This window comes from Chrysemys picta, chromosome 1, assembly GCF_011386835.1.
Source record: "Chrysemys picta bellii isolate R12L10 chromosome 1, ASM1138683v2, whole genome shotgun sequence".
In the NCBI taxonomy this organism is placed as follows: Eukaryota; Metazoa; Chordata; order Testudines; family Emydidae; genus Chrysemys; species Chrysemys picta.
The window spans coordinates 115,191,782-115,219,302 of record NC_088791.1 but is presented as its reverse complement, the minus strand read 5'-3'; the positions used below and the strand labels follow the sequence as shown (position 1 = coordinate 115,219,302).

Sequence of the window (27,521 nt, the reverse complement as noted above, 5' to 3'; positions counted from 1 at the left end):
TTTGAATGTATCTTTTGTGCAGGAAACTTTCATGAATGGATTTATGTTTACAACCTTCTCTGTGCACTCACAAGGGCTAATGTTTTCTATATGCTAGCCATGAGGGCTAAAAAAGGAAAATTGAGATTCTCAGGTAATAACATGACTCCATGCCTTGGGAGCTAAAAGACCCCTCCCCCAAATCATGTGACTTGTAATACAAGACTTGTAATGAGATTTGGCTAAAGGAGACTCTTTGCAGGATGGGGACTTATGTGAGCACTAGTGCCCATATGTGTAGAGTGAATCACATGCATAAGTGTTTGCAGAATTAGGGGCTATGTAGTTCCAGATGGAACCACTATAAAATAAACCAGCTGAAAAACTTCATTTGAATTCTCCACTTGGGATGGCAGACTCCATCCTCATACTAGATTAATTTGAAGGCAGTTTTTTTTTTTTACAATATCTGCTTTTATGATGAAGGGTTTTGTTTGTTTGTAATTGCTCTTATTCATGTTGTCATAACCTGGGAGACAGCCCTGTGTTTAGCAAACAATCATGCAAATCACACAGAGGAAAAGAGGGAGAGGAGACTATTACTTTTTTAGCTGAGAGTTATGGAGCTTAGAGATGGGCAGGAAAAACGAAGCACAGCTTCAGATCGGCGTCAGCATTTTGAACACCATAATTTTTGAGGCTGTTCTGACCAATCCTGCAAACACAGAATCTGCATGTAATATCACACATGTGTGATTCTCACTGAGTTCAGTGGGTTGGCTTCTGTGCTTAAGTGTACAAGTGTTTCTAGGATAAAGGTCTTGGTTTCGCATGTTACCGGTACGGGGTAAAAAAAGTGCAAATTTCAGAACAAGATGAGGGGCTGGATTCCAATCTCCTCCCCCGCTCCCAGCTACTCCAAATGTATGGATTTGGTTTGAATGCTGGTTTGAACGCCCTTCCCGATTACTTCTGTATTGATTTTTCATTCAAAAAGTACAGCGCGTCTAATTAGCCTTCAACAAAATCCGGAGTCACATACTGTACTCAGCTGCTTTGACGGGAACAGGCAATAAGGTCAGGGCGGTGATTTCACCTCCCCTACTACACACACACACACACCAGGGAGGTAAAAGCTATCAGGATCGAGCGGGTCTGAACACCAGGTTAGTGAGAACGCGGCTCAGCTCACCCGATGCGGGGAAGAATATGGCCAGCAGGGGGCGCTCTGGCCTGCGGAAAGCCTGAGCGCAGCGGCAAGCGGCAGAGGCGGGCGCTTTGGAACCCTGAGCTGCCTGCTGCGTCCTCCCCTCGCTGCTGCTGCTGCACTTTGTTCCACGAGCAGCAGCAGCAGCAAGCCAGAACAGGGGGAGCAGCGTAACCTGGGTGCCTCCTTCCCCGAGGCTGGTTATCTATGCGCCGGAGAGAGCCCTCCTGGCGGGGGGACACTCCTTGGCCACCTCGCGCCTAGGGCTGGGGGGATTTCCCTGCCGCCCTCCCCTCCAGCTCGCCCCCGGTGCAAGGGAAGCCTGGTGGCGGCACATCAGCTGCTGCCTGCAAGGAAGGAAAACAACCCCTCCAAAGGTAAGAGGCTCCCAAAGGCAGCAGCAGGGACTGTGGTGGGCTGGGATGTTCCCAGCTGATTGGGTCCCCTTTTGTTCTCCTTTAACTCCCCCGACCCCACAAATTGTGTGTGTTTGTTTTTGTATGTGTGCTTGTTTTGTAATATGGCGAATTGCAATGTCCACTGCCACCCTCCCTTCCCCTCTTTCAACTGGTGTGGGGGGTAGAGACTGGAAGCCCTCAGGCTGGGAGCCTTGTGTGTGTTTTAACTCCTTCAGAACCTGCCAGGTGACTCCTTCCCCAGCGTATTTCAGACCTATGCTATACAAGTAGAGTGAGAGGGTGTTTCTTTTTCTGGGTTCCTCCCCCCCCCCACTTTGTCAGGGTGTTGGGGAGACAAACGCTGCTGATGTGTCTCTAATTTTTCCTGGTAACTTCAGCGGTAGCTGCCACACCTGCTCTCTGATCTTGTCAGCTGGGCTTCCATCACGGGAGGTTTGTAGCTGATTTTATTGTCCCCCTGGAGTTGAGGCTGTTTGCAGTACTGGTACCTGTGTGTTGTTAATGACTTTCCACCCCTTTAGGTAAGGTGACCTGGCTCATGTTATCAATTTGTCAATATAGGACGATGCCCTAATTAGGGGGGTTGGGCAAGAGGGGCTAACAGTGTAAGACTAGTGTGCATCCGAAGAAGTGGGCTGTAGTCCACGAAAGCTTATGCTCTAATAAATTTGTTAGTCTCTAAGGTGCCACAAGTACTCCTGTTCTTCTTTTTGCGGATACAGACTAACACGGCTGCTACTCTGAAACCTGTCTATTTTCTCTGTGCCCCTCCTCCCTTTTAGCAGGTGATTTGGATCTTCCTCATTATAGTATCACTTTCTGGCTTTTCTGAAGGCAGCTCTTCTTGTCTGTGACTAACAATGCAGTTTTTTTGGGTGGGATACCTTTGTCTGTCCCACTCCGTTTTACTCCTCTGTTGTCTTTGATCTTCTCTCTTCAACCCTTTCCCTCCTCTTTGCTATCTTTCCTTGGCACACACCCTCCCCCCCCCCCCCCAGCTTGTTCTAGGCTCTAACACCAGTAGTGGTCTCATGGTCTGTCTTAAGGGATCCCCAGCAGGACTACGTACACCATGATTTCCCAGGGGGATAAATATTTTTGTATTGGGAGTGAGCACCCAAAAAGCAATTCCACAGCTGGGAATAAAGCCTGGTTTAAAACTGGTTAGTAGCAACCATAAAAATAGCTAGAGGGACAGATGTTCCTACTACTACTACTTTGTTGTTCTCCTCCCTTTCTTCAGTTTTAATATCATGGTAGAACAGATGAAATATGAATAAAGATGAACACCTTTTGCTGTGAACTGCAGCCATAAAACCCCATTGACCTCAATGGGATTGCATATATATAAATAATAGTGGAATTTTCATTTAAAATGAAGTACGGAGGAGGAGCTATGTGATGAAACCTGTGTTCAGATGTATGCTCAGTAGGGGGTTTTCTGACTTTTTTCTGTAGCATAGGCCACATCTTAACAGGGTGTCTCTTAGACATCTCCCCTCCCATTTCTGATCATGTGGCTCTTCTCCTCTTTCCATTTGCCCTTGCACGACATCCTATGTCAGCAACCAAAACTGCTTATGTGGGAAGGTAATGTTAGCCAAACATTTGTGTACTTAGCAGCTGGAAACGAGGAGAGTAAGCGCCATATGCCCAAGCACCTCTCCATGGAACACCCGGGCAAGTGCTTCACGGACGATTGTTTGACTACTGCTGCACTAGGCCATATGCGAGACGAATTTGGCATTCTCAGCTTAGTTTTTAATGACCAGTAGGGGACCTGAGATTTTTTTTTTAAAGGTTTATGTGACATAAGGAAGGGGCTCTGCATTCTTTCTTGGTGTCCACGCTGTTAGTAAAACTTTTGTATCGACAATGACCAGGTTTGGTCTAAAGGACATCATGGAGCTAATTGCGAGGTATATTCTTTGTACAGTGACTGTCTTGTACACGGCTAGTGAATAAGTGTTGTTGGCAGATTTGTATCTTTAGTCAGGGTAACATGATACTTCTGCTTTTTTCTTTTTTGTATATTTTTATTTTACTGGCATGGACTCTATTAACACAATTGTCTTTGAACATTATTTTTATTGTACAACAAGTTATGAAACCCTCTAGGATTACATTATAGGTGTGTATGTATATGTGTATGTATGTATATACTGTGAAGTTTTTGTATCTGATTCTTCATGGTCTTTGATCTAAAACTTTTTGAATGTTGTATCTGACAGATGCAATTGGGAAGAAGTAAATACAAATAAATGTCCAATTAGAAGGAATACACTGTGATTGAGAGTTACCAGGACATACATAATTTATTATACAGAATGAACAGTTATTCTAATGATGCAGAGATTAAAAATGGGAGTATTTTTTTTGCCATACAAGTAATTTTTTTCAGTCAGATGTTAACTTCACACATGAAATATGATTTTCATTCCAGTTGGAAACGTATCATAGAATATCAGGGTTGGAAGGGACCTCAGGAGGTCATCCAGTCGAACCCCCTGCTTGAAGCAGTACCGATCCCCAACTAAATCATCCCAGCCATGTAAAATCACTTCTGTTAACTGCAGCATTTTTTTCCCCAGTGGGTGAAAGTTAAACACATAACGTTAAATAATTGGTGCCTGCAGAGCAGGGCTGGCTCCAGGCACCAGCCCACCAAGCATGTGCTTGGGGCGGCGCCTGGAGGGGGGCAGTGCGGCGGGGCACTCCGGGCCGAGAGCGGGGCCCCGGCCGGGCTCGCTGCCCTCCCCCCGGCGCTCCGGCCGGTCGGGGGGAGCGGAGAGCCCCGGCCGGGCTCGCCGCCCTCCCCCCGGCGCTCCGGCCGGTCGGGGGGAGCGGAGAGCCCCAGCCGGGCTCGCCGCCCTCCCCCCGGCGCTCCGGCCGGTTGGGGGGAGCGGAGAGCCCCGGCCGGGCTCGCCGCCCTCCTCTGCCATGCTGGAGGGGGGCGGCGGGTGGCTTTTTTGCCTAGGGCAGCAAAAAAGCCAGAGCCAGCCCTGCTCCAGAGCCTAAATATATCAGAACTTCTCCCTTTGCAACTGTAATGGAATAATAGAAAACTAGAAGGCACACATGGTAAGGACTGCAGTTATAGAATGCTTGCTGACTTTCATTTCAGTGACTAGTATTCGCTTCTCTATCATCCTTCTCTCAAGTACTGTGCCATCCAGTAAACTAGGAGGCCTTGTATCCTTGGTCCTCCAAGGTTTTTCTTTGAATATTACAGAATCTCCTCTCTTTAACCTGAGTGGCTGGTAGCCAGCAAGAAAAGTGATTTAACACCTTTGAATGATGCTGTCTCAATCCTCCGATTAGAAAAAGTTCCAGTGATGCTTTACACTGCTGTGTGTATTGATTTTCCTATAGTGGCTGGGATAGACCACTTTCATATGGCAAGGCTTGTTTTTTATATTTTCTTTGGTACAGAATTTTCCATAAAACCAATTTTGTGTGTCTATGCCACTGAGATCCAAAGTTTTCAAACATCCTGGCTCTGAGTTGGTTTTCCAAGTATGCTATGCAATGGTTTGCAACTACATGGCTTTTAGCCATCTTTTTGATCTGTCTTTATTAATGTGTGTTGCAGTTATCAATGGCTTTAACCTTCTTGGAGCTTTTACCTTTTCATTGTTTTCCCTATCGCAGTCTCTAGTTAAATGGTCACTGTCACTTGAAAATCACCTTTTTGTTTGAAAATCTTGTACTTGCTATAGTTATGAGCAATAGCTACGTTTCTGATCCTGCAGACGTATACACTTATTAAACTTAAGCAAGTGAGTGGTTTTGCTTAAATCAGTAGGACTGCTGGTGTGCATAAAATTGAGCGTTTGTGCAAGTGTTTGCAAGATTAAGACCTTTGGTTGCTCTCACTGAAAGGTTAGAGAAAATATGTTTGTACATTTGATACCTTTGTGAAGAGTCAGTTTTGCTGTTCCCCTGTAAAATTAGTAATTCTCTTCCTTGTTGAAAAGATCTCAATTAACATTAATGTGGAAGCAGAAAAACCCTACTCCCCTCCTATTTTTTTTTATTTAAATCCAGGATATATAATTCAAAGGGTGCTGTGTCAGAAACTAGTCAGTTAAAATAGATCTTGTCAGCTTGAACTTTGAGCTCATCTCCATTTTGATCTGAGACCCGAATTCCCTCAAAGTCTAATGCACATACAAAATGTCATAAATTGCAACGGAACTGCTCACGTGCTTAAAGTTAAGCACTGTGAGGCCAACTGGCAAGAGGGTTACAGAATGTCCTGATTCTGGTATGTACGTTCTGGTTCACCAAAGAGGTCATGTAAGGTCTTAAATGAAAGCGGGGTCACACTCATCATTAATATCATCGTGAAATGTATGTACAGACAATACTGTAGGGAGTAATGTATTTATCCTGAAAATATGTTTTAAAGTCTGTATCAAAGCAAGCTTGACAAACAGGTTTTCTATCAGCTGAGGGATGTTTATTCACCTGTCTCCCTGTTGAGATGTAAATTAAGTATTGTCTCATTCACAATGGGTCTCCCATCACCGATCTAAGCTGAATGTAAAAATCCCAAAAAGGAACTAAGAGCTAGAGAAACACAGCAATGGAAGAGAACCTTCTCTTGTTATACACTTCAAAGTTTTACTGAACTGTATTCAGTGAACAAAGATACCACATCATGTTGCAACTGGGAAATAAAAGGGCGGTGTGTTTACATTCATGAAAATGGGATCTCAAGCAACCTTGGTTGAAATGCTGCAGGGGACCCTGGGGGTGAAGTAAAGCTAAGTTTGGTCTCTAGAAAGCGTGTTATGATTTTATTTTATATGTAACTTTTTGTTTCCAATTAGCTTACTCACTATCCCTTGAATCTTGAGTTTTTGATAAGAAGCTTATTGTTGTTTTCACTATAAATATGTGGTAGTGCTGTGGTATTAAGCAAGGTGCTGATCCTGAGCTGAACCATATGAGCGGGTGTGCATACTGTCCCTCTGGGAACAGCAGACCTGGTATTTCTGTGAGTGTTCAGTGGTTCAGCTGGAGCTACAGGGGAGCTCTTCAAAGGGGCTTGGGGACTAGGGTCCACCTATTGCTAACCTGCAAAGCAAGGTAAGGACTAGCACTGCCCAGAGGAGAGTGCTTGGGTGGCTAACAGGCTGGTGATATCAGGGAGCTGACACCCAGTTAAGCACAAGCAAGTCTACCTCTCAGTGGAGGCAGAGGGGGGTAACAAGGTGACTCTCAGTCCTGGGTACCCTGAGAACCGACACAAGCACATGTGTATGTGTTTGCAAGATTGGGGCCTTGGGTGTTATATGCAACTGTAATCGGTCAAACATTTCAGACTTCTATTTTTCAGTTGGGCTACACACATGAGTAAAATTACATATGCCATGAATCTTTGCGGGATCAGGGCCTAAATTGGAAATAGCTGATTGCAAATCATCTTGTTTTGTCTTGATTACCTCCATCGTTTTCTTGCAATATGTATATCCAAATGTTTAGCCTGCTAAAAGTGAAAATGGTAGAAACCTTCAGCTGGAAAAAAGTACTGCTGATCAGTCTTCTAACTTCTGTGTAGCATATTAAACAGTATCTCCATTTAGCCACTTCTAAGGATTTTGTGCAATGTAGTTTTGATACTTTATCTGTGACCCTCCTTTTTAAAAAGGTAAACATTCTGTCTGTATCTGGTCTCAGAGCTCCACTCAGACCAGCCTCTTCATCAGTAACACAATTGGGAAATTGCCATATTTTCCAGTAGAGTGCAAATCTTTGATAATTCATAACAAGTCTTGTATTTGGATACAGACTGGCTACCTAGTGAGGAGGGCTTTAAACTAGGTTTGAGGGGGGCAGGTGAGTCACAAACATGGAGACCTGGGAGAAGGGTCAGAATTTGGGGGGAGCATGGACTGTTATAGCAGAGATAAAGGAGAGACAAGACAGAACGGGTGGGGGGGGGAGGGGGAATCAAATCAGTATCTTGGATGTCTGTATACTAATGCAAGAAGTATGGGGAATAAGCAGGAAGAACTCAAAATGCTAGTAAATAAACACAATGATGACATAGTTGGAATCACAGAGATTTGGTGGGATAATAAGCATGACTGGAATATTGGTATAGAAGGGTACAGCTTGCTCAGGGAGGACAGGCAGGGAAAAAGGGGAGGAGGTGTTGCCTTATATTTTAAAAATGTATACACTTGGACTGAGGTTGAGATGGAAATAGGAGATTTATTAAAAGTCTCCAGGTAAGGCTAAAAAGGGTTAAAAACAAGGGTCGTGCCATGGTAGGGATCTACTACAGACCACCTAACCAGGAAGAAGAGGTGGATGAGGCTTTTTTTTTTAAACAACTAACAAAATCATCCAAAGCACAGGACTTGGTGGTGATGGGGGACTTCAACTACTCAGGCATCTGTTGGAAAAATAACACAGCGGGGCACAGATTAGCCAAAAAGTTCTTGGAATGTATTGTAGACAATTTTATTTCAGAAGTTGGAGAAAGCTACTAGGGGAAAGGCTGTTCTAGATTTTATTTTGACAAATAGGGTGGAACTGGTTGAGGATTTGAAAGTGGAAGGCAGCTTGGGTGAAAGTGACCATGAAAGGGTAGAGTTCATGATTCTAAGGAATGATAGGAGGGAGAACAGCACAATAAAGACAATGGATTTCAAGAAGGCAGACGTTATCAAACTCAAGGAGTTGGTAGGTAAGATCCCATGGGAAGCAAGTCTAAAGGGAAAAACAATTGAAGACACTTGGCAGTTTTTCAGAGAGACATTATTAAGAGCACAAGAGCAAACTATCCCATGGTGTAGGAAATATAGGAAGTATGGTAAGAGACCACCTTGGCTTAACCAGGAGATCTTCAATGATCTAAAACTCAAAAAAGAGGCTTACAAAAAGTGGAAACTAGGTCAAATTAAAACGGATGAATATAAACAAATAACACAAGTATGTAGGGACAAAATTAGAAAGGCCAAGACACAAAACGAGATCAAACTAGCTAGAGACATAAAGAGTAACAAGAAAACATTCTACAGATTCATTAGAAGCAAGAGGAAGACCAAGGACAGGGTAGGCCCGTTACTCAATGGGGGTGGGGGGAGAATAATAAAAGAAAATGTGGAAATGGCAGAGGTGCTTAATGACTTCTTTGTTTCAATTTTCACCAAGAAGGTTGGTGGTGATTGGACGTCTAACATAGTGAATGCTAGTGAAAATGAGGTAGGATCAGAGGGTAAAATAGGAAAAGAACAAGTTAAAAATTACTTAGACAAACTAGATGTCTTAAAGTCACCTGAGCCTGATGAAATGCATCCTAGAATACTCAAGGAGCTGACTGAGAAGATATCTGAGCCATTAGCGATTATCTTTGAAAAGTCATGGAAGATGGGAGACATTCCAGAAGACTGGAAAAGGGCAAATATAGTGCTCATCTATAAAAAGGGAAATAAGTACAATGTGGGGAATTACAGACCAGTCAGCTGGTTGAAAAACCGTTCCCAGAGAGTAATCAGTGGTTCACAGTCATGCTGGAAGGGCATAATGTGTGGGGTCCCAGAGGGATCAGTTCTGGATCCGGTTCTGTTCAATATCTTCAGCAATGATTTTGATAATGGCATAGAGGGTATACCTATAAAGTTTGCGGAAGATACCAAGTTGGGAGGGGTTTCAAGTGCTTTGGAGGGTAGGATTAAAATTTGAAATGTTCTGAAGTAAATAGGATGAAATTCAATAAGGACAAATGCAAAGCACTCCATTTAGGGAGGAACAATCAGCTGCACACATACAAAATGGGAAAAGACTGCCTAGGAAGGAGTACTGCGGAAAAGGACCTGGGGGTCATAGTGGACCACAAGCTAAATATGAGTCAGCAGGGTAACACTTGCCAAAAAAAAAAAAAAAAGCGAACATCATTCTGGGATCTATTAGCAGGAATGTTGTAAGCTAGACATGAGAAGTAATTCTTCTGCTCTACTCCCCACTGATTAGGCTTCAGCTGGAGTATTGTGTCCAATTCTGCATGCCACATTTCAGGAAAAATGTGGACAAATTGGAGAGTGTAGAGAAGAACAAAAATGATTAAAGATCTAGAAAACATGAACTATGAGGGAAGACTGAAAAAATTGGATTTGTTTAGTCTGGAAAAGAGTAGACCGAGAGGGGACATAAGTCTTCAAGTACATAAAAGGTTGTTACAAGGAGGAGGGAGAAGAATTGTTCTTCTTAACCTCTGAGGATAGGACAAGAAGCAACAGGCTTAAATTGCAGCAAGGGAGGTTAAGGTTGGACATTAGGAAAAACTTCCTGTCAGGGTGGTTAAGCACTAAATAAATTGCTATGGGAGGTTGTGAAATCTCCATCATTGGAGATTTTTAAGAGCAGGTTAGACAAACACCTGTCAGGGATGGTCAGATAATACTTAGTCCTGACATGAGTGCAAGGGACTGGACTAGATGACCTCTCGAAGTCCTTTCCAGTCCTATGATTCTATGATCTTGTGTCCCGTGACACTTCAAATATGTTGGGTTGTTGTATTTCAATGAAATATCGAAAAGCTGTTCCCCCCTCTTCTTCCCCCTCGCCCCCAGCATTTTGAAACTGATATCTCTGGAGAGTGATGATAGGACTTGCTGTGAATGGTAAAATGTTTGCCACAACACTGGAAAATCAGTCTGCTTCCAAATTATGTTAATACTCCAGTGTGTTAAACCAGCCCTTGTGTAGATCTATCCTCCTTTTTTTTTTTTTTTTAAAGGGATGATATTAATGGGTGTGTTAACGTTTGATAGAGGTTTTATCTTATAAACACTTCAAAATCAAACTATAACATGCAAACATGGAATTTAATTAGTCCAGGGCTTCAAAAAATACCACACATTGACTAGTTAACCTACCAGCCAGAAGGTAATATGAAAGACGAGGGAAAACTCTACAAGTGAAGCCTACAGGCAACCCTACGCACCTAGTCCCAGATCCTCTGAAACATACTGAGGCTCCTAACTTTCATTGAAATCTATGGGGGTGAGATGCCTAATTTTCCAAGAGGATCTGGACCCTATTCTCTCTAATGGGAAGAGGCAAGATGGTGGGCTTCCGTCTAAGGTATTGTTCCTTGACCTTGCTTCATCTTCTGTATTGGCCTCGCTCCCAGGTGTGTAAGGAAGATACTTTTCCTTCTCACTTGCTGGAAGTGAGAGGGAGTTTATGCTGATTTCCTGGCCCACTTCGGAATCTTTTGACTGCTGTAGGGGACACAAAAGCAGCGTGGCTTCTAAGAGCCTGGGTGGAGTTTGCAGGGCTGACTGCAAAAACATCTTTCACTTTGCAAACTGACCAAACTTGATTGGAAAATCCTTCAAGAGAGATTGAATGAGGAACCCTCTGATGTCATTTTGTAGTTTCTCTTTTGATAGTACTGACATTAATACTAAAATCAAACAAATGAAAACAGTAGTTTTAATTTTTTTGTATTGACAGAATTGCCAAATAGGTGGCGACAGGCACAATGAAAACCTTTACAAGGCTTTTTTTATTGAAAGGCTCCTTAATATTCTGTCCCCCAAACCCAATTGGAGGAGTAGCAATTAATGTAGTGTCTTCTAAGTGTAGCTAGAGATCATATTTGGCTCATTCACAGTGTCTAGAGATAATGATGATTTATCTATAATTTTGAATGCCTAAGATTGTGTTAGGCACTTTGGAGAGACAAGTAAAGACATGATGGTGCCTACTGAATATATGTTGCTTCCTCAATGGTTCCCAGAAATACACACCATCTGACAACATAGGCATTAATTTAGTTTTAATTAGAAGGTTGTTATACTTTAGAGCTCTGTAGAATAAAGCTGCTTTACCTTGACTGGGCTTGCTGCTATTAATTTCCTTAAGACACTAAAATGCTGGCTTGAGCAGTTGAGAAAATCAAAGTCACATGTTAGCACTACCTTTTCATCTGTTGGTTACTGACAGGTCCAAAAACACTGGGCAAGTAAAGTGTTTAATTTACACCTGCTGCAGTTTTACAAAGTCTGAGCTAAAAAGGAAAAATCTCATGAGACTGAACAAGCATATTTATTCTCTTAACACTTGCAGCTATACAGTGTGATTTAACAAGATCGCGAAGCGTGTTTTAGCAATGTTTTCACCTTGGCTGTTTGAAATTCCACATTACTGTGACTCATTTGCGTAGTGCGCTGGTGACTTCTGCCTGAAATATATGAACTCTGGTTAAAGGGTTTGTTCTTTCTTCCCTCTGTGGAAGAGAGAACTAGTATTATTCCAGCCTTCTGCAGTGCTCATCTCACAAATGTTCAGAACTTTTTTTTTTTTTTTGCTAGTGGAGTCAGACTCTTGACATCTTGTTCTAGAGTTTTGCCTCCTCTCTTTCTCTCCCTATCACAGTGAGTTCTGCTCAGTGTTTGATTTGTGCCAAGGCTGAAGGCACCTCTGGGTTTGCTGCATCAGTTATGATTGTAAAAAAGTTGCTTGAGGCCCGGAATGTAACTGCTTGAGCCCTGGCACCCCTTTCATTACAAAATAAGCACTGGTTCTGCTTGCTTTTGGCGGTGCTCTTGGGATGCCTTCATCCTTACTTCATCCTTACAGCCAAATCTCGGACACTTTCCAGAGCAGTCGTCTTAAAATTGAATCTGGCCTAATTATTCTTGAGTGAGTGTGTTGTGCTTTGTCTAATGTATAGGCTGGGATTTTCAAAGACACTTGAGGGAGTTAGGTGCCTCACTCCTTCAAGCCCCTTGGAAAATCACAATTTATTTCATGAATATTTTGGTGCAAATGTAGAAAAAGTAGGCATTCAATGGTTTGAATTTACAAGAGCTGAGATTCATTGGAGAGTTTAGCAACTCTAATCTCTAAAGTTATCCAGAAAAGAAGATGGAAATATTGGGGACGTGTGAAGCCAGAATATCTGCTATGGCAGGCGTGCTATTGGGCAGCCAAGGAACACACACAAGGAGCCAGCTGAAAGAATCCCTCTGTTGAACATTACAGAGAGGGAAAAGTTATGAAATATAACAACTTTGCATGTCCTCTATGAGTGGCCCAGATTAGACCGGACTGGTGGAGCCTGGTGCATGCCCTAAGTGACATCTGATATGGGAAAGATCTGGATTCAGATTAATGACTGTATTACGTATGGTTTATGTATTAGAAACCTTTGTACTACAGTGGAATGTTCATCTTGTTTTTCCAGCTACCCAGTGTAGTTTTGTAGTGTTATGAATGATGATGATAAATTGAGTTCTTGCTGTGAAATCTAGTCATACCGTGGCTTTGGGTTTGTTTGTTTTTTTCATATCAAGGTGTATTTGAAGAGAGCTTGATGATCTCCTGGCCTTTTAATAAATGGAGAAGTCAGTCATATATTTATGTGCCTCTAAAATAATTTGCAGCTTCACAAATTAGTGCAAGCATTCCATTGGCCTTAACTGCAGTTTTATACGTTCATCCAAAGGCAGAATTTGGGGCCTACTAGCTTAGTTATGTAATTTTACACTTTTTTCTCCTCTTGGATGTCCCATCATCAGCTCTAGCTTAATCTTGCCACAATGGACCTTTTTTATCTGTGCTCCTAATTCCTCTCCTCTACTTGTATCATTATTTACAGATCCACAATCCTTCCTATGTTCTCACACTATTGGTGTAATTTTTATCTCTTCCTCTCTCTGTGTCTAGGGATAAAGAATGGTCTGGGAGTTAGGAGGGATGTTTTCATCTGCTCCTTCAGTACCGAGTGGTGGTATCTGAACAAGAAACTGGGAGCAAGTTGCTCCTGGGGAGATTGACACACTTTGTGGTCTGGTGCAAGTCTTTTATAGCCAGAGTTTTCAGAGGTGCTCAATTCTCCTGCAAGTAGGACTTGACATGCTGGTCTCTATAGTCCAGTATCTTGTCTCTGACAGTGCCAGAATCTTCAGAGCAGTAGGCAGTTATGGAATAACCTGCTCATTGGGAAATCTTATATTTAATCCCTATTGGTCAGAGGGAGGCGCTAATGCACCTATTAAACTCTTGAGGTTTTGTAACTCTGGATGTTCTTATTATCCATGTTGTTGTTAGGACCTATGACCTACAGTCCTGGACCAGGTCCCCATTGTGCTAGTGCTCTACAAACACAGAACACAAAGATGGTCCCAGCCCCAAAGAGCTTACAGTATAAATGAAGTCATTGGCCTTGGTAACAGATGTTTTACAAATGGGAAAACAGAGGCGGAAGTGAAACAGGTAGTACCTCCATCTCAGCAGTTTTGTGGTGATTATTTAAGCAAATGTTTGTACAGCCTTTTGAAGATGTAAAGCACTACATAAATGTGAAGTATTATTATTTTTACTAGCAGCTGGTTCATCCTAATTGCCGCAATGAAAGTTCCAATGCTAATGGCAGCATTATACTTGTTCTGTGTTGACTGGCTTTCCTGGTTATTAGACTCCTAAGAGTTTCTGCCTTGCCATTGCTTCATTCGGGAAATGAGCCTTACAAATATTGAACAAGATAGATAGCCCATCCCATTGGTCTTGTAGCAGTTGGGATAGATATTTTCTCTTTCTATCAAGTTGGTGTCTTTTTCATGCAACGTAGCGCTCTTTCTGCATGCTCTGACATCATCCTAGTACACTGAATCTAGTGCCCCCATCACAGAGAAACAACAGAGGCATTCAGGATGGTAGTAAAAGTGCTGGTCAAGTCTATACTGAGGACAGGGGAGATGAGCAAAGCTGTCCTCTGTTACCTAATCATTGTGAATTACCTAACTGGCTTCAAAAGTTCTAGAACTCCACAATTGCAATATTAAAAAATCCTTTTTTGGAGCATATACAATATCAGCAATGCACAGTATTAACTGGGATGTGGGCTATGCCATTGTGACAGAATACACCCCTGTATTCATACCTTACACTTGTTAGTAATCTTTGTGCAGAATATGCCTTGGAAGGTATTATTTGAAAACTAATAACTCTGTGGACAATAATATCATGGTAACACGTATGTAACAACATTATAAGTGAAGTTCTGAACATGAGCTGAAATCATGACTGAAGTGTGTTTGCCAGACAGGTCGGGGGAGTAGATAAACCTGTTTTTCAAAGAAAAAGGACAAGCTGATACTTGGCCAGGTATCATCAAAGTTGGGCCATTACCTATCAAGTGGCCATTCTTGGGCAAGGAAAGGGAGCAGGAACAAACAGATCTGCAGCTTAAGCAAACAATTTAGCAACCCCCCCCACTAGACATGATGTCTCCTTGCTCTCAGCTGGAAAGAACTTTATCTAGGGAGCCACCCTCTGGAAGATGCATTTCAAAGGGGGACTGAACCATAAAAGTGAGGGGCAAAAACACCCCAAGTTGTTGCTCCTATCCGTCTCTCTTGAACCTAAGAAGACAAAAGAATCCAGCTCTATGACTTTAGGAGTGATTTGAAGATTGGTCACTATGGCTGTTGGAAGCATGTGGTAAGAATTTTACCTTGGACAAAGCCTAGCTTGTAAAGTTTTAGTACTAGGAAGTGTTTTATCTTGTAACCATTTCTGACTTTAATGTATTATTACTTGTACTCATTTAAAATCTACATCTTTGTAGTTAAATAAACCTTTTTTTGTTCTTTAATCAAAATTAATCCAGTGTTGTGAACTGTGTGGGTAAGTCCATTTAGGATGGCAAGTTGTTGTATATTGTTCCCTTATAGGGATAATGGACCGTTATTATCTGAGAGCTGGTAATGCAATACAGAATACACATTTTTTGCGGAAAATCCAGGATAGGGAGTATGTTGGGGTCACCCTGCATGTGGTAACCAAGGCTGGTGGAATCCGAAGTGTGACTGGAGTGCTGCTGGCAGGCTGCAGTTATACACAGACACTCGGGGTGTGACTGGCATGCTGGAAGGCTGTTTGTGAATGACCCAGGTGGCAGCTACAGCAGCAAGGCAGTGTAAGGCACCCAAGGTTGCAGGGCAGGGGTGACACAACCCCCTCAATGTCTGGATTGCACCCTGAAATGTCATAGCCATCCAGTGTGAAAATTTATTGGAAGCCAGCCACTGGCAGTTGTGTTCATGACATTGATATGTAAGAGATGGATGTTTGCTATTTCCCTACGTTTATTTTTCCTTTTTGGAAATGTTAGTCTGTGGTTGGAAATGTGGGGAAAGAGACATGGTAATCCATAAATATTAGCCTTTGGGTTTTTTTAGATTTGCATTTGTGAAATATCCATGATTTGGTGCTGAGCTATTTTTATTAACATCCTAGTTCTTATCACATGTAAACAACTTGTAAAAGGAGGATGGGAACACTGTCTTTAAGCCTCTGATTTCCAAATTGCAAGGAAGAGAAAAGGAAGATTGATTCCAATGGGCTTGAAGGTAGATCGTGGGCCCCTCCTATCCCGCTTTTTTTTTTTTTTTTTAAAGTAGTGAAATAAGAGAGAGAAAGAACTAGCCTGAGGCTACAGAAATATTGGTTGGATTAGCAGTTCTTGCTCATGTAGAAAACCTTTCCTTTGCTATCAGCTTTGAACAGTGCTATTGGAACAGTGACATTTGAAACTAAAAGGAATGAAAATGTGGTGGAACTCTGGTAAATTACTTGCAGTCTCCCCAAGCCATCTCTGTTCAAGAATGCTAAGGGGACAAGAGGGAATGAGGTAATTACAGCAAAAGGAACAATTTGGTTAATCTGTTTTTACAAATATATCCTGAGGATTTGATAGGGAAAAAGACCATCCAGTCACTTTACAAGACTTTACAATATTATTCTGTTGGAATATTAGGAATGGATTAATGATCATAAAATATTTTGGCTTTGAGGGAGATTTGTGGATCTCTTTCGTTGGTTGTAAATATTAAGATGGGCATATAATGGTTTTGAATAACAGAACACTTTGGGTAACCTGTTCCAACGTTCTTAATTGCCAATTTATGAGATATTGATTTTCATATGGGTGTTATGTTAGGAATGTCCAGTAACTTCTATTGTACTTATTTTTCCCCCCCATTTAATAGCCCATGTCAGTAGAGAGTGACTGTAGCAAGTGATCAGTTACTAACTGTATTTTAATACCTGATCCATAGCTCATTGACATCAATAGGAGTCTTTCCATTGATTTCAATGGGCATTGGATCAGGCCTACATTGTGGTGTGCTTTTGACAGATAGGCAAATGATTAGTGTTTTAGTAGATTGCAGGAGTCATGATTGAACCTATATTGCCTGAACGGTGGGATATCCTATCTCTGTGAAAGCTGACTTGAAATGGGGGAAAAAAGTATTCATTCTGATCCCTATTTTGCTTCATATAAACAAACTTTTAGGCCACCTTTGAATGTCATTAAGCAGCAAAACAACGTACACACCTATTTATTTTTTCTTTTGCAGGTCCCTCTAAAATCAAGCATGGGTTGTACAGCTGCGAAGTCCATTTGACTTCCAAATCAAAATAGCTAAGAACATAGAGGTGTGTGATGTGATACACTTATGCATCTTTATAATCCACCCTAGTTAAAACTGGGAGTTGAATGCAGAGAGGTTTGAAACACAGCTAGCATGGCCTTTGAAGCATGTTAACGTATGTTAAGTGGTGACATTTAGCCTTCTGTGATTCAGTAAGTTGTTCTTTTTCCTGTGAGGAACTAGTGACCTTTCACTTATACCAGGGTTAATAAAAATAAACAAACGGTAGCTTTTTGAGAGTTATTTAAGACTGGTGGTTCTTTTTCCTAGCATGTAGTAGCTCAGATTGATAGGAATATTAGTGTTCTTGCTGTATTTCTATATGTTATGCTCCATGACAACAACTAACTTTCAAAGTGCAAAGGGTCCCTCATATCAAAGTATAATATGAAATGCAGTTTTTTTAATAAGAGACTCATGTTGATTCATTGCATATACTAAGGGCCTAATTTTAAAGTAGTGTGTGTGATGGAACCCAGATAATCCCTCATTTGCACAAAATATTGGATCTCTCCCCATCTTTCAAAGAATTAATGGAGTGCTGTAGCAAGGTCTTGCATTACTAGAAGATAATTATTTTTACAGGAAATACTACAGTATATTTGCTGGTATGTTATGAGGTATAATCATAAATAAAATGAAATGGCCAGCGTTGAAATGAATGAGGAAAATAAGGCCATTTTTATTGTTCATTTATTCACTAACTTGCAAAATTAAGTAATTTGCAGTGGGCCTCCCAGTTGTTCATATGAATTAGTGAGGGTCTGCTGAGCTGGACTGTATGCATCTATCTGGCGAGCAAAGGGATGGTGAATCTGAGGAAAAACTGCTGCCTCTGATGTGACAATTCTTTCCTCTACTGTCTCTTTAGGCTTCGCATTTGGGAGTGTAACAAAAGGATAATGTATGTACTGAGCCCCTTAATGAATGCAGATCCCTGTCTGAGCTGTGGCCATGTGATCAGCCAGTCAGTAGGCGGAAAGGTGTTTTCTAGTGCTTGTGTGACAGGCTCTCTCTCGTAGCCTTGTATTGACATGCTCTAAAACTGCACTCTGTTTTGTCATGGCAGGTCTGTAAACCGTATTCCCTTCCTCCTCATACACAGCGGTAAGTCTTGTACATTTAATAGGCTTTGAATTAAGTGTTTAAACTTTGGAGACTGTAGGGAAAAATAGGGAAATTCAGACTCCAGGCTGTGCCTTTTTTCCCCTTTAACTATGCACCTGGTTAGTGCAGAGCATAAGGTGTATAACTTCTTGCTCAGACAGATAGGCCCAGCGGGACAAAAAAACCAAAAGGATAGAATAACTCGAACCTACAATTCTCTTTTGGTTTCTTATTTAATATTTGTATTATGATAACACCTCTGTTGTACTAGGTAATGAATGCGCAAGTTAAACAGAACTTTATTATTTAAATACAGTGTTTATTTTTAAAACAGTGAAAGAGCTTTCATAGATTGTAAGGCCAGAATGACCTCCTGCATAAAACGGTGTGGGCTTTTTTTCCCATTTACCCCTACAATGAGCCCAATCATTTGTGTTTGACTAGCATATCTTCCTGAAAGGCATCCATCTTGATTTGATGATATCAGGAGATGGTTCCAGTGGTTAATCATGCTCATTGTTAAAAATTTGTGCCTTAAAGTTTCAATTTCTCTGCAAGTTTCAACAGTTAAACACCCAAACAGGTGATTGATACACTTGTATAGATATGTCAGATTTGGCTGGGTACACTTCAGTTGCTCGTTGGGACAATATTAATTAAATAGGAATAAGGTAAATACACCAAAGAGTAAAATTTTTGCCAATGTTGAAAAATATAAAACAAGATAAGTGTGGTTCAGATGATGTCTCTTCCTCTCCTCCTCTTCACTTCTCTCTCTATTTCCTGTAATGGAGAATGGACTACTTTTATCCCACCTGCGTCTTTTCACTGTTCTGGTGTTCTGGGCACACTAGGTTAGACTTTCAGTAGAAGCACTGGTGAAGTCTAGGTGATTCAGGGGTTTGAGTATTTTGAAAAGAAGTAGGCCCACTGAGAGGCAATGTTGCCTGCTGCTATTTTGTTCATTAGCATAGAAAATGTTCTGTGTGCTGTGTCCAGACACACAGACTTTAGCCCGTATGCCCTTTGGAGTATCAAAGCAGGTGAGAGTAGAGGGGTTGGGAGTTATGGATCCTGGGTTCTCTTCTATCTCTGCCCCGACTCACTGTATGAATTTGGACAGATCACTTATCCAAAGGGGTAGACTGAGAATGGGTGTGTCTATGCTTCACTATCTCGCTGGGATGTTCTGAGGCTGAAGTAGTTTGTAAAGTGCTTTAAGGTCCTTGGTTGGAAAAAAAGCTAAGTGCAAACTAGTGCTGAGTCAGATCACTCCTGCCATGGGAGAGACCCATGAAAAGGGCTGGAGAGGCAGGGACTCCAGGAGAGAATCATTTAGTAGTTTGGAGACCTCCCGACCTCATGGACTCTGGAGGCTGTGGGAAGGGGCAGAGGCATAGAGGCATCATCTGCTAAAGCCAGATGAAACATGAGCTTTTTTGCACTTGGTTAGGTGTCCTCTGTGGTGTCTCAGTAGCAGCTACAAACAAGACTCAGGGAATTGATGCTGCTTCCAACAGTATAGCAGCTTGGATGTCCACAGGTGGTGTATGGATATGCCACAGAGTGCCCAGTCCCTACTTAGCCTCAAAACCCCAGGGACCTTTCCCTCACAAAGCTTTGGTGGAGGGACTTCTTTTGGGGTGTAAGGGAGAGGACATAGTGCTGATACAAGTGGTACTCTCCCCTCCCTGCCTGTACGCACACACCTTCCTCATAGGCAGGGAGATCTGCCCATGGAGGGGTCCATTCTACACTTCCTAGGCTGAGGGAATGCTTTAGGGCAGTGTTTATTCCTACCATTCTGCATAGAATAATACGGGCCAATGCATTTTCCTTCCCAGGATGCAAATGACCTTTCAAATGTTGCATGTTTGAAGCTTAGGAGGATGGTTTGTGCTTGCTGATCTGAGAGCTTATTTAACTAGTATTCTCAGTCCATCTCTGCTGTTTGTTTGAACAAATTTTCCTCCTGGAAACTCCCTGGATCAGTGCTCAGAAAAAAATAAAATTCCAGAGCTTTTTGCCTTCATAGCTTTTTCTCTCTCTTCTTTTTCAGGAAAATAATTCAATCAATTCAGTATGAATCAGTTTTTCAAGTTTCCTGCAGTTATCTTTTGGGTCTCTCCTGGTGTTAGTTTCCTCACTGGGAAAACAAATCTAGTGATATACACGTTTCCTGTGCAGTTAATGTGTTCTTAACAATGGTGCAGTTAATGTGATGTGCAGTCCAGATTATGTAGCTTCTAATATAGCTAAATTCATATTAGAATGTTTGTGCCTCTTAGGAGGGAGTTCAGAGATTTCTCCCCCCCCCCCCCCCCCCACCCAATGGTAGCGAAGCAGAAATATTGCTTACTAAAAGAATGTGGTTACTGGTATCCTGTCTTTGAGAGCCTGACTCTGACCGTATGTGATTGGACATAATCTTCTGTCTTGTTGGAAATGACCATTATAATACAATGGCAAAGCATGGTGTTGAAGTAAATTTTGTTATTTAAAGGACCACTGTTAGGATTAAGCACGTGGGTGTTTACAGTGTTTAATTTTACTCGCATTGTTCAATTGAAGTCAATGGGACTAATGTGCTTAGCGCTAAGCACATGCAGAGAGATCTGTGGGATTGGGGCCTAAAATTTTATGTCCAAAACAACAACAAAAACCCAAACAAATAAACCCCAACCTTGTTTTATTTATTAATAGAACCTTGGATTATATTAAGATTCAAGTAACTTTAAAAAACATATTTTTCACCATTTATGCTATTCCTCCCCATCCCCCACCATTGCCCTTGTTAAGGATGGCTTTTGATTGTGTGGACATAAGAAACAGACCGATATCTGCAGTGTTTGAGTTGCAAACACCACAGAGCAATGTTTGGAGTCAAGCAACCAGCCTGTTTTTCTTTAAATTAAACAAAGAAAGCATGAAAACATTTCTACTAAGGTTACATTTTTGTAAAATCTGGGGCTTAAACTACCTACTAGCAGTCTCCCTCTCTTGCACTTTATATTCATCGGTGGTTTCTGACAATGAGACAGAGTAATTCTTACATGACCAGGGGGTATAAAGTACTACGAATTCTTAAAATGCTTCCCATCTTCTTTAGAAGATGTATGAAAGAGAAACTGAAAATACACTCACATTTCAGTTCAAATGGGTTGCTGTTGATTTTACTGCATTCAATTCCACAGAAACCAGGGGACGATTAGAAATTTAGAAGATACTAGTGCTTACAGACAAGTAATACACGCTATAAAATTATTGTATGCTGCCAAATTAAATTTGGGGATTAGCCTCTTTGTGGTTTCTGAGCTGTCCGCTTTATAGACAGCTGAGATCTGAATGTATCACTTTACATCTTTGCATAAAAGCATGCAAGGTTGGATACTTAGAATTCCAAAAGCTAATTAATGAAACTCAATAGGTCATGTTTGGTGTTACTGTTGAATGTTGTCTTAAAATAGAATTAAACACTGGTACAGGTATTATTGAGCTAAACATCAGTCCCATTGAAGTCAATTGCAAAAGTCCAGCTGACCTGAAAGGGACTAGGAATTGGACCTCGTGTTTTCAGTAATAGGATCGAAGAGGAGGTGTTTGTGGCTGGATTAGTTCTGTTGTAACTGATGTAAGATTTAAAAAATGGGAAATGTTGTGGGTGAAGGGGCACATAGGCTAGGACAGACTTGTGGTAATGTAGCAGAATCCATCTGTATACACATTGCGGTATGTGATTGGTGGGAGCAGAGAGAGTTTTCAGGGCTCCCTGTTCTGCCCCCTTGATTTTGGCAGCTAGTGTGTTTTCTTTCTGTTTGTGTATTCCAGCCCTGATCCTTGTGAAGATAGTTAGTTATTACCCTTGAGAATGCAATCTAACATTGAAAGTTAATCACTAATTCCCTTCCACCACCACCCTTCCCCCCTCCCCCCCCGCCTTCCCCTGCGCAGACGCACACACTAAAACATTTTGTTTTTCATGGTCTCCACTCCAGGGAACCTGTTAGTGTTAGTATTTAACATTTATATTGTGGTAGTGCCTGGAGATCTCACTCGTGTTGGGGCCCGATGGTCTTTAGGACCCAGGTTTGTAGACTTGGTGTTTCCAAGTCTGTGCTTGTGTCCACATTGTATCGTTAACCTGGGTTTACAGTTGTGGGATCTGGGTGTTTCAGTCATGCTAATGCATTCACATTGCACTACACAGACCTTCTGGCTCGGGTCCGCTGCTTGAGCTGCATCCACACAGCAAAACGACAAGGCTTGGACCCAGGACTTGGACTCAGACTAACCTCCCTTGCAGGGTCCTAGGAACCCAAGTGCTTACTGACCTGAGTCAGACTGATTTGTGTGTGGATGGAAGAGGGGCTTAGGGTCAGACTTGAGTCAGATGTAGTGTAGCGCAGTGTAGTCATACAGTATGAGACCAAAGTCCTTGAGCTAAGTGGATTTGTGGTTTTTTTTTCTAACCAGTTGATTTATGTTGAATAAACTAACAGCAGTTTTGAGAAAGGCGGGCTTGAATGTCAGTCTCCTTTATCCACATCCCCGTGCTTCCATATGACTAGAAGCTGTCATTACTAATTTAAACTTATCAGTACTAGAAATGGATATGGCTTTTCATTTAAAGTGCCCAGATTCAGCTTGTGGTCCCAGGTGGATTGAAATTGGTGAGTGTAATCTCTAACTGTCCAAATGATCAAGGCTAAGCCTTGAGAGATGTGCTGTGCTGCAGTTCTCAAATTCAGGGCACACCTCACATGGGATTGGCCTTTTAAAGATCATTATCTTAATGATGAATGGAGTGCTCAACACAAAGTGTTAACAGCTTTAAAAATGTTTTTTTGTTTTTTTTAAGAGAAAAATCAATATGTCTTATCAATTTAGCCTTTTTCATATGCGCAGAAATGGGTTATCTCTACAAAGTTTAGCTAGATTCAGGTGGGTGACAGCATGTTGTAACTGTTCCTGTTGTGTTATCATCTTGATTCTCTGGAACATTCCATGCTGCTATGAAATCACATAAGTGTAACCATTTTTGCGATATACCCTTTTCCCCCCTCCACCTTTGGCTCATAACTTGTCTGAAAACATTTTTTTTCCCCTAATCATTTGGCATACAGTATAAAATCTCAGTTAAACTAAAAATCAACATTTTAAGATATGCATTTTAAAATGAAGGCAAAATCATTATGTTGGTGGTTTAGTTTTTGCTACTATACTTTTTAAAAAAACAATTAGGGCCTCATTATTCAGTTTTAGCATTAAGCAATGTATATTTTCTCCATTAATTTCCATTTTTTATTTGAGCACAGATCGTGTACCTTGTTCTTATCAACATTGAAAGCAGACATAGTCCATGAGTAATTTACAGTCTAAATAGACAATATTTGGGAGGCTGTAAAATGACTTTAATTTAGGGCCAGATTCAAAGGGTACTCAGTGCCTTGCTTAGAAGTTATTTAAATCTGTTTAAAAAGGGCTGGTGGCATTATTTACCTGTTTGGATTTCAGGAAGGACAGATTTGAATTGAGTGAGTGGACACAAGGAATAGGCAGTTCCAGATGGAGGGTATGTTATAGAAGGAATTAAGCATACATTTTCAAGAGTGACTAGTGATTTTCAGTGCCAGTTTTGAGATAGCTAAATTGAGACACATCAAACGAGTCTGATTTTCAGAGGGTGAGTGTTCAGTTCTCTCAAGGTATCTTGATGTTTGGGACACAAATCGGAGGCACCCAAAATCCATTCTTTAAAACATAGACCTTTAGCTGTAAGCTGTTCAGGGCAAGGACCATGTGTTCCAGTGCATTTGTACAGCACCTGGCACATTGGAGCTCTGATCCCAATTAGGACCCATGGGCACCACTGTAACACAAATAAATAATACGGTGAATGGAAAAGGGCGTTAAGATGAGAATGAGAGACAGTAATGGAGATTTTTTTTACTTCATAGAGTTCACTGTCTAGCTGAAGTTTTATATTTGCCATGAAAGGAGATGCCATCTGGAAGGCTGCAATATGCAGAAGCATGTCTGGTGTTTGGCAGTTAGTTATACTTCCACTTCTTTATATTTATCTTAATGCATTCCTTGAGCCAAGATTTTTTTTTTTCTAAAATACATAAGTGCAAGCCCAGAGCTCCTTCTTCAATGTGAGTGGGAACATTTTGGCCGGTCTGTAATGGTCAAGGCAGTGAGAGTAGTGAGTTGAACTGAATTGTTAATATGTTTAAGGCTGTGAAACTGATCTGACAAAAGCTATAATACTCAAAGCTGTTGATGACACTTCATTCCTAAATTAGCACATGGTCTTGTTGCCTATAGTTGGAGAGCATACACTCTGAAATTCCTCTGTCTTGTCGATTTGCTGCTATTTGAGTTATGATCTGATACTTGTTAGACCCTTAGAACACAGAGATCAAACCTCAGCAATAATGTAATGCTCTGGTTTGAAACGATGACAGCTAGGAAAGAATCAGATAGTGACCTACCCTTTTATCTCTAAAGGAGATAGCAATTGCTGGGTCAAGCTTGAGGTTATTAATGGATCATTGTGGGAACTGCACTGTCTCCCTGCAATACATTTACTCCTTTTGATAATGAATTTAAGAACTGCTACCATCTGTTTAACTATGTACCTTTTTAAAGTAAAATTATAATCCTGCTAACCTCTGATCCACCCAGTTCAGAAGCTGTCTGTTCCTGTCTTGACAGATGGATCTTCTAGGAGGAATAGGGAATTTTAGAGGGTCTTAAAATTAACCAGGTTTTTCCTTTTCCAGGAAGATTATTCTTTTAAACCTCAGTCATTTGGTCATAGTTTGCACAGCTTTTTTTTCCTGTTTGCAGCGATAACACTAATCTCTTGCGTTTATATAGCTCCTTTCATCCCAATGGATACTAAAACTCTTTATAGACATACACACATACAAATCCGTTTCCTCCATCAGTGGAATGAATTGGCTCTGAACAGATCACAGAAGCCTTACACATCAGTTTTGGATGGGAAGTGATTGAAAATGCTGCATCAACTAGAAAATGAATGAGGAATTTTTAAAAGGCTGAATGTAAATGTCCTAGGTGAAGTTTGGTTGGGGCACCTGTACTTCACTCCCCGACCCCAAATCTAAATTATAGCAAGTGGCCAGGGGTTCACTTAAATAATTTCCAAAAGATAGCACCTTCTGTAGCTCAGTGCATTTCACCTTCACAGTACATTGACTCAGACACAAACAGAAAAGGGTCACTGATTAAAACACCAATGCTGATTTTCATACAGTATCCCGGGCTTTCCTTGGAGGTCTCTTGTCCCATATTGACCAGATCTGATCTTGCTTTAGCTGGAGATCTGTTAAGAGCACAACCCACGGTTGTATTGCTGCAGGTAATTAATCTACATAAGTATTGATAGTAAATTAAATGTGATATGATTGGTTGTTGTGGGGAAAAAATGTTAAGTAGGGCTCTGGTTTTGTGCAACAGAGAAATGCAGCATCACAGGCTTGGCTTACCCTTCCGGTGGAAAGTCTCCTTTACTCCATGATGGCAGAGGCGACAGCCTGACCAGTTGGCTGAGAGCCTTGCTTTTTTGAATGCTTCTCTGTGCTGAGTCCTTTCCTGACCCACAGAAAGAGGGGTCCATGAGTAGGAAGCACTTCCCTGCTTCACCCAGATTTAATAGCTTTGACCCAAGTACCTGTAAAATAAAGCCTAGGTGAGCAATGTCATGTTCATGCCCTTCTGTACCTCTTGCTCTCACAGTTAAAGCAACATAGTGCTCAGGAGTCCCTGAGAGGAAAGTTGTGCTGTCAATCATCATAATATTTTCCACTTGGGACTTGCCTTAGGCAGGCATATTGCATCTAGCTTTCCAGTTCCTTTAAAGCGTGGGGAGCTCTCTTCAAATTGCATTAAAACTGTAAAATATTTTAAATACTAACTAGAAGAAATGCCCAGTTAGGTGTATTGAAACAATAATTTACTCCACCCCTCGTTCCCCAACATACAACCCTTCCCTCCACTTTCTGGTTGAATCAGGGAGTGGAGCCACAGCTTTGACATCTGACTAACTCCTCAAAGCAGTATCAAGTACCAGGCTGTGACTATGCCCCTGGAAAGAGACCAGTTTCTTCTCTCCTCCTCCAGGGAAGTAGCAGTGGGAGAGAGTTAACCCTTAAAGTCTGACCACTTGGGAAGGGAGTTTATCCTGAGCGAGTTGCAGCTGCCTCTGAAGAGCTGTATGGGAATGGGGGAATTTTTTTCCTCACATGTGAGCGGATCTTGGATTGCTGCCAGGTTTTGCCACCTTATTCTGCTGAGGCTGGCTTTGAGCAGTAAGATCTTGCTCAGCTCTTCCTTTCCTTAGTGGAGAATCATGCAACTCCCCAGCAGTTTTTTTTTTTTTCCTACACCAGATGCCCATTAGGAGAGGAGGAAGTCAGAACCGCACGCTGTAGCCTTCAGCAAGTAAATAGCTGAGCCAGGGCTCTAAAGAACTACAGCTAGGAGGATAAGGAGGTAACATCTGGGAAAAGTCTAGCTGCTGTTTTAGGGGAAGGCACTTCCTTCTCTATTGTGCCTCTCAACCCCTCCCCCCCCCCCCCACAAAAAAACAAAAAACAGCTAGCTGCAGATCCTCTGTCTCCCTCCTGCTGTTCTGTGCCATTTAAGATGACCAGACAGCAAATGTGAAAAATCAGGACAGGGGTGAGGGGTAATAGGAGCTTATATAAGAAAAAGACCCAAAAAATCCGGACTGTCCCTATAAAATTGGGACATCTGGTCACCCTAGTGCCATTTCATGGTATCACTTCCTTCCCTAGGTACTGACAGGTGGCATCACCTCCGTCCCTAAGTATCTGATGACTAAAGGTCCCTTCCCAGCTTGCTCTCTGGAGGTTAGGCCTTGTCGGTCTGTAGTCAGAACCCCACGCTCATGCCTCATTTTACTGTGGGCTGCAACTGATAAATTAGTTCTTTAATGTTCTTCTTTTGTTTTGTCAAGTTCCACACAAATAATTGAATAGAAACAGAAGGAGCGAACTGGTTACTTTAAGAAAAAAAAAAAGGGGTGGGGGTGGGAAAGAAGAAATCTTATTGAAGGGAGTAAGTTGTTATAACCCAAATATATTAATCCTCCTACTGCATCTGATTAATTAAAGTAATTCCCTCCTTCCATTTTGCATTTATTATGTAGCTGTGATCTAAAAGAGGCTAGTGTCTTCCATGCACAAGATCATGACAACTACTGTCTCCCTTTATGTTTTAGGTGTTTAAGATGTTGCTAGTTTTATTTTAGATGATAATACAACATTAATATTGCGGTAACACCTGGGGGCCAGT

At 41.6% G+C, this 27,521-nt stretch overlaps 1 protein-coding gene across 16 annotated transcripts in view; it reads left to right on the top strand.

The window, feature by feature from the left end:
* Positions 1-938: 938 nt before the first annotated feature.
* Positions 939-27,521, top strand: part of EPS8 (EGFR pathway substrate 8, signaling adaptor) — a 199,669-nt gene continuing 173,086 nt past the window's right edge. For 3 of the 16 annotated variants that reach the window (XM_024101989.3, XM_024101991.3, XM_065567536.1), the window contains exon 1: positions 1,215-1,563. The gene's annotated coding sequence lies outside the window, so the exon portion shown is untranslated. Of the gene's footprint in view, positions 1,146-1,213; positions 1,564-3,222; positions 3,525-4,559; positions 4,687-16,994; positions 17,074-18,138; positions 18,177-27,521 lie in introns of those variants that run through there. The other 13 variants (XM_065567446.1, XM_065567453.1, XM_024101992.3 and 10 more) reach the window with 11 other exon arrangements.